The sequence below is a fragment of the Crinia signifera genome, unplaced genomic scaffold (assembly GCF_055691185.1).
Source record: "Crinia signifera unplaced genomic scaffold, ASM5569118v1 HAP2_SCAFFOLD_209, whole genome shotgun sequence".
NCBI lineage: Eukaryota > Metazoa > Chordata > Amphibia > Anura > Myobatrachidae > Crinia > Crinia signifera.
In genome coordinates, this window is record NW_028142102.1 from 26,294 (window position 1) to 34,565 (window position 8,272).

The 8,272-nt window shown below is 41.8% G+C and overlaps 1 pseudogene; it reads left to right on the forward strand.

Annotated features, from left to right (window-relative positions):
* The first annotated feature begins 5,276 nt into the window (after nt 1-5,276).
* On the forward strand, nt 5,277-5,396 carry LOC146053800 (5S ribosomal RNA; annotated as a pseudogene).
* The last annotated feature ends 2,876 nt before the right edge of the window (nt 5,397-8,272 follow it).

The window sequence follows — 8,272 nt, forward strand, 5'->3', positions numbered from 1 at the left end:
CACATGGCTAAGACGGACCTTTCCACTTCTGCTGGGTCACTCTTATATTTTACACTTCCCGTTTGCACATTCTGTACAGCTACCAGCCCGTGTTGGTGATTAGATACACAGGCTATCTCGGTAACACAGGCACACGTCACAGGGATTCCCCAATGACGCGCGCAGACACACATCCTCGACAGCGTCATCTGACAGGCGCTGTATGCTCAGTTGCGAGGTGCTGATTGACAGCTCCCCATTTGAATTGTACTGGGCGGATTTGGCGCCCGTTTTTCAGCTATTTAAATGTGTTCAGTGTTACCCTGATGCACCCCTGATGAAGACTGGTTAGGTATCCAGTGGAAACGGCTGTTGGGTCAGCCTGCTTGTAACTTATCATGCTGTGAAAACGCAATACAAACCTTTTTCTTCAACAAACCTGTGAGTGCTGGTCCTTTCCTATCCTTCTTGGAGGCTGGGTGAGTGTTATTATATATATATATATATATAACAATGAAAGAACTGGGCACTCAGGGACTCAATGGAAGTAGTGAATAAAGGACTAGGCTTTAATCCTTAGTCTACGTTTCGGGGTCTCCCCTATCGTCAGTACAAAAAACAGATGTGTTTTTTTACCCAAGGCTGCAAGGCTTGCACAGCTGGCACCGGGGCAAGCTACAACCTGGGCTCAACGCAAGCCCTGGGTGCCGATTCACACGCCTGGATATATATATATATGGGGAAGAAAAGATGTATGGCGCCACTTATGTCCTCAGACTGTCCGGATATGATACAGTTTTAATGTACACTGGTATCCCTTGTTAAAAAACAAAGGGAAGTCAGCTAGCCTCTAAAAAGGGACACCTTGGTAAGGGGTGCCACAATAGAAATTTACAAATGGTTGGAATAGAGGAACAGCGACAATAAATACCTATGTACTAGGAAACTTTTTATAATAAAAAAGTTTTATTTGATACAAAAAGGTGCACAATAGCACCAAAAAAGGGGGGGAACAGGCAATAATACAGATACAAGTTCTATAGAAAAAACAATAGAAAATTGGTAATTTGCCGCCGTGCACAGTGTGCAATTGGTAAATTGGTAAAATGCGGCAATGTTACTTAAAAAGCCTACACTTGGTGAGTGCTAAAAAATGAGTGCTAAAAAATGAAGGAGGGGAAATTTTTATGCTAAAAAAAAAAAAAAAAAAAAAAAAAAAAAAAAATTTTAAAATTTTTTTTTTTCTTATATATGATATACACTTTAAAAAGTCTAAAAAGTGAATAACTTAACTTAGTGGAGGAGTCAGCAGGCTCTGCCCAACGCGTTTCGTCTTAGAAGACTTCTTCAAGGGGTGATGGAGAGATGTGTATGGGGCTCTATTTATACTACTATGCCTAGTGCACATGGTAATGAGGTCACATCCTGTGGGATGTGGCCTCCGTTTTCATGATTAAGTGTATCAGACGGAATTTCATCCTCTTAACATAGTTGCTAGGGAGGTTATCTGCCCTTTAGCTTATAGTTACAGAAACCGCGAAATAAACATAGAAAACATAAAAGAAATGAGACATATTGCTTGATTGGGGGATGCGCGTCCCCACTTCCGGTAGGCGGACGTCACTTCCGCCCCGTTTCCTGTGTGGGGATAGTTCATTTCACTGGGCGTCTTCCGCCCTTCTACAGCGGATGTGCTGTTCTGCCACACTTCCTGGTCTTGAGCGCTGTGCACGGGTTGGCTATGGCGGCTGTCATTCAGATTCGTAGTTGTGATGCACGCTGTATCAGCTCTGAGATAGATTTTGTCTCTGCTCGGCGGCCATTTTTCCGGGGACTTTTAAGGATTTATGCATTGAGAAGCAGCCATCTTAGTGGGTTCTTTATGCGGACATTTGGATTCACTGGGTTTTGTTCATACTTTCGTTTTATATCGATTTCGTATGGTACATGAAAATATAAGATGTATCAAGTTAGTATTTGTATTTTGGACGTTTGCACAAGTTAATTTCATCTGACTTAGTAGCAATATTTATAACCATAGTATATACCAATATTAATAGCGATGTCTAGCAGCAGCATTGTACACAAAAATTTCTTTACATGATTATAACAGTATTTGATGTGAATAAATAAGTAAAAAATAATAAGTAAACAATATTTACATAAGCAGCGAATTAGTATGACAGAGTGTTTAATAAATTATAATGAGTGATGTAGAGGAAATATTACATATAAATATTTAATAAATACATAATAGGAAGTGCTTATAAATGACACTGGTGTGAGTGGACCAGGTGATTAGACTTAATTTGATGAGTGTCTATATATGACTATTTATTTGTAAGATATCTATCCGTGAGAGAGATCGGTGGTTTAGGTGACAGGTATAAAGGTGAGATATATAAAGAGGTGAGCAAGTATGTGTGCACTGAGCCTTGGTACTTTAATTTTGTCCTTATCTCGAGGTTCCTTATTTCTTTCACCCAGTATGCTAAAAACATCTAAGCCCTCCTCAAAACTACCCAAATGCAAAGGGTCCTATAAATGCGGGAAATGTGTGATCTGTAAATACCTTCATCCTAACAGAAAACAATTCACAGACATTGGGGACAAGAATGAATTCCAGATTAAGGATTTTATGAACTGCAACTCTACCTCCGTTATATACCTACTGGAATGTACGTGTGGAAAGAAATACGTAGGGAAAACCAAACGCCCACTTAAAATCAGGATTCAAGAGCACGTAAGGAGCATCAAAAACCAGGGACGTGCAGTCAGGGGAGGCAGGGGAGGCAGAGCCTACCCTGTCATTAGTGATAGCCATAATAAAATAATACAAAGAATATACTTATGACACATATTATGTGTCATAAGTATCTGCTTTATATTAATCTATTAATTTTAACACTATAATGTGTTGCTTTACTGATATGAAGGCACCTAGAGCGGTGCCTCAAGCTGTCAATGTTAATGTTTAAGAACAAGGGGCGGGCAGGGGGCTGGGCTAAGCACCAGGTTGCAAAAGCACATTAAAAAACCCTCTATAAGCGGCACCTATAGCGGTGCCTCGGGGACAGGGTCATGCTTTGAAAGCACGCCCCTGTCAGTGAAGCAGCTGCGATTGGTTAGCGCAGCAGAAGAACGCCAGCTACACTGTGTACAGACATACCCCCCCCTTCCCCACAAGGCGGGTGCACGGACCTCCACATTCTCCCCCCACCCGCTGGCTGCACACCCAACCCTCTCCCTTCTCCCCTGGCGTGCACATGATGAAAACTCCCCCCCACCTCCTTCCCCATCCGGCGGGTGAACAAACCTCCGCGCCCCCCCTCTTCCTCACCCGGCAGCTGCACGGACACCCGCACCTCTCCCGGTGTGCGCATAGTGAAAGTAACCCCCGCACCCCCTTCCCCACCCACCGGCTGAACGAACACCTCTGCTGTGTGCTCCAAGCATGGGGGCCGCTGTCAGCAGCTAAACGCAGGGGACATCCACCCGAAGAACTGAGGAGCCATCCCTGCCCGGAGCCTGAGCCGTAAGTGACAGCCCCAGGACAGGGACTGGTCAGACGGGACACAGCCAGAGACGGGATTTTACCGGTAAGTGGGAGCGCGCGCGGGGGGGGGGGGGAACAATCTGCGCTGTTCAATGTTGACATTCCTTAGCCCCTACAACCATAAAATCACCACAAACCTGTGTATTTCTAAACTTTTCACAACTGCTGTTCCTGCCCAAAAAGTATTCCGTTCTGAACCAAGGTCTGCTCCCTCACAACAGCAGCTGTACTTGCCCTCTACCCTGAACCCCCCTGTTAATCTTTTGCTGTATGCATCTGCACCTGTTGAACAATTGCCCAGTAATGTTAATAAACTGATCCTCAGCATCTCCTGTGCAGCAAAATATCAATTAGCATGTAGGGGGGGGGGGGGGTCCAGGTGGGGCAGAAGAGCAAATTCTTGCTGTTGGCAGTGCAGATCACTGCAGGGTGAAGGTGTCAGCCCCGCTGGTGCTGTCACTGATCCCACTGTTGTATTGTTCTGGGAAGGGATACAAGTTGGTCATAAAACCATGTGGGGGCCTAGGGATATGTGTAAGGGGCATTCTGCGTAGAACGACCTTTAATAATGTGGGGCATATGTAAAGGGAACTATGTGTATATGTGAATTTAATAATGTGGGGCATATGTGTATGGGGCATTATATGTCATTTGTATAAGGGCAATAATAATGTGGGGCATATGTGTATGGGGCATTATATGTCATGTGTATAAGGGCATTAATAATGTGGGGCATGTGTGAATGGGGCATTATATGTCATGTGTATAAGGGCATTAATAATGTGGGGCATATGTGAATGGGGCATTATATGTCATGTGTATAAGGGCATTAATAATGTGGGGCATATGTGAATGGGGCATTATATGTCATGTGTATAAGGGCATTAATAATGTGGGGCATAGATGTACGGGGCAATTTTGTGTACAGGCTATAAAAAAGTGGGTCATACAGTAGGTATAACGGGCATTATGGGAGAAAGAGCATTAATTAATTAAGATACAGTTTGTGTATGGGGGAATTATTATTGTATTTGTAGTATGGCATAATGTGTAAAATGCATTAATAAGGTGTGCCATATGTGTAAGGGCCTTTATTGTAAAGCAATATATGTATAAGGACATTACTAGTGTGTGACATTGTCTGCATATGGTGTATTACTGCTGCATACTGCGTATAAGGGTACGACTGTGGAGGTTGAGCGCAGTGGCATAACTACCACAGGTGCAGGGGATGTGGCTGCTATGGCACCCTTGATGTGTGTAGGACCCACCGCTCCATAGCACCGTCATGCTGCTGCCAGTGCCTCACCAACCACTGATCTCACCGCACGTCACTGTCAAAAACAAACTTGACAACCATGCTGTTCCCAGACATTTTTTAGCAACCCACAAATCCAACCCGGAGGATATGACATTCAAAGCGATTGAACATGTCCAGCTGGGAGAAAGAGGAGGCGATCTGGCAAAGAAACTTTCCCAAAGGGAGATGTATTGGATATTTCAGCTCCAGACACTACACCCCAATGGTCTAAATGAGGGATACGAAATTGCCCCGTTCCTGTAAAGGTCCTGTAACCTTCCCTTGAGATGAACCTTACCCCTTCCACACAAGCACACCACACCCCACTCTATCCTTCTTTGTTTTTCCTCCTTATTTCTTCATCCTTTATCCTTCTATACACCATAGTCACTCTCTGAGCAAATAGGTACCCAAGTCCGAGAGGATTCCAGAATCAAAAGAGATTACAGTCATACCACACTGGCAATGCCCAATCTCGTCCGATCTTGGCAGCCAAGCAGTGTCTGGGCCTGTCCAGTATCAGGACAGGAGACTACCTGAGAAGAATAGGTACTGTAATGAAAGAAATAAGGAACCTCGAGATAAGGACAAAATTAAAGTACCAAGGCTCAGTGCACACATACTTGCTCACCTCTTTATATATCTCACCTTTATACCTGTCACCTAAACCACCGATCTCTCTCACGGATAGATATCTTACAAATAAATAGTCATATATAGACACTCATCAAATTAAGTCTAATCACCTGGTCCACTCACACCAGTGTCATTTATAAGCACTTCCTATTATGTATTTATTAAATATTTATATGTAATATTTCCTCTACATCACTCATTATAATTTATTAAACACTCTGTCATACTAATTCGCTGCTTATGTAAATATTGTTTACTTATTATTTTTTACTTATTTATTCACATCAAATACTGTTATAATCATGTAAAGAAATTTTTGTGTACAATGCTGCTGCTAGACATCGCTATTAATATTGGTATATACTATGGTTATAAATATTGCTACTAAGTCAGATGAAATTAACTTGTGCAAACGTCCAAAATACAAATACTAACTTGATACATCTTATATTTTCATGTACCATACGAAATCGATATAAAACGAAAGTATGAACAAAACCCAGTGAATCCAAATGTCCGCATAAAGAACCCACTAAGATGGCTGCTTCTCAATGCATAAATCCTTAAAAGTCCCCGGAAAAATGGCCGCCGAGCAGAGACAAAATCTATCTCAGAGCTGATACAGCGTGCATCACAACTACGAATCTGAATGACAGCCGCCATAGCCAACCCGTGCACAGCGCTCAAGACCAGGAAGTGTGGCAGAACAGCACATCCGCTGTAGAAGGGCGGAAGACGCCCAGTGAAATGAACTATCCCCACACAGGAAACGGGGCGGAAGTGACGTCCGCCTACCGGAAGTGGGGACGCGCATCCCCCAATCAAGCAATATGTCTCATTTCTTTTATGTTTTCTATGTTTATTTCGCGGTTTCTGTAACTATAAGCTAAAGGGCAGATAACCTCCCTAGCAACTATGTTAAGAGGATGAAATTCCGTCTGATACACTTAATCATGAAAACGGAGGCCACATCCTACAGGATGTGACCTCATTACCATGTGCACTAGGCATAGTAGTATAAATAGAGCCCCATACACATCTCTCCATCACCCCTTGAAGAAGTCTTCTAAGACGAAACGCGTTGGGCAGAGCCTGCTGACTCCTCCACTAAGTTAAGTTATTCACTTTTTAGACTTTTTAAAGTGTATATCATATATAAGAAAAAAAAAATTTTTAAAATTTTTTTTTTTTTTTTTTTAGCATAAAAATTTCCCCTCCTTCATTTTTTAGCACTCATTTTTTAGCACTCACCAAGTGTAGGCTTTTTAAGTAACATTGCCGCATTTTACCAATTTTCTATTGTTTTTTCTATAGAACTTGTATCTGTATTATTGCCTGTTCCCCCCCTTTTTTGGTGCTATTGTGCACCTTTTTGTATCAAATAAAACTTTTTTATTATAAAAAGTTTCCTAGTACATAGGTATTTATTGTCGCTGTTCCTCTATTCCAACCATTTGTATATATATATATATATATATATATATAAAAAAATAATATATATATTATCGTATGTACTTTGATGCTGAGAAGTGAGGATGACTTATTGGCTATACAATTCCAGTATTCACACCATAAGTGAAAAAGAGTTTTTAAGGCCAAAAGATCAAAATTGAGTCTGACATACAAAAGGGTGGTATGCAATGTACCGCAGCTATTTCCAACATGGGAAATAGCGTGCGGCTCCCTAATTAATGCTCTCTTTAGTGAAAGCATTGAAGCAGGTTCACGGCAAAACGGGCACAACTTTAGAAGCTGATGGTCCGTTCTGCTGATTACGACCATGGGTTGTCACGATTCTGGCCGCAGATCACCAATTCACAGCCGTTTTTGCAGCCACGCCCCCTTTGCACTGAGTGGCAGATGGGACATTGAATCCCGTCTGTCGTTCTGCGGTCGATCAGACCGCAAATGGGCCAGGATTACAGCTGTCGGCAGGGGTTGACAGCCATGATCCCAGATTGCATACCCCCCAAAGTATTTTATTAATTTCTGCTATCTTAATCATGACTAATTGGAAATGAAAATAACATGATTATACAACTAAAATAATCCATTACCTCCTGTTTATTTTTGCATACACCTAATGTCTTGGACAAACAATTCCTGAAACTCTTCAGTAATGGTGTTTTCAATGAATGCTTGGCATACATTCCAGCTTTCTGCATTTTCTTCCGCACAATAACCGTCCATTTAGACCTAATGGTTGTGTTTGAGAATAAACATAGAATGTGATGGCAGCTAAAAACACTTGGTCCATCTAGTCTTTCCCTTGGTTTACTCATTTGGTAACTTCAACTCTATTTGGTCCTTATTTCATTGTAAATATATTCGGCCAAAATCTACTAAGATGTTTATTCTGCTTCACATGTGATGGTGCTATGGCCAACCAATCAGATCCTGTCTACTATCTTCTACAGGGTGCTAAATATATAAGCAGTAGAATCTGATTGGCTGCCCATAGCAGCATCACATGTGAAGTAGAATACACATCTTAGTAAATTTTCCCCATTCATGTCTATCCCAAGCATGTTTAAATTCACACATTAAATGATGTAGAGCTCTAACGATGTGACACAGCAATGTACACTGGACTTTGCACATCTCTGGTCATTTGCCGATGTGCAAATGATTTGATCACAGAATAACTTAGCAATTTCACGATGTGGCTATACTGTATATAGCACTGGTTTTGCCTATCATTTTCGCTAATCCAAGGCACCCATGTAATAGCCTCATTGCACCCCAGGATATCTAGACACACAGTTTGGAAACCACTGCTTTTTAGTAATGTATTCTTTTTT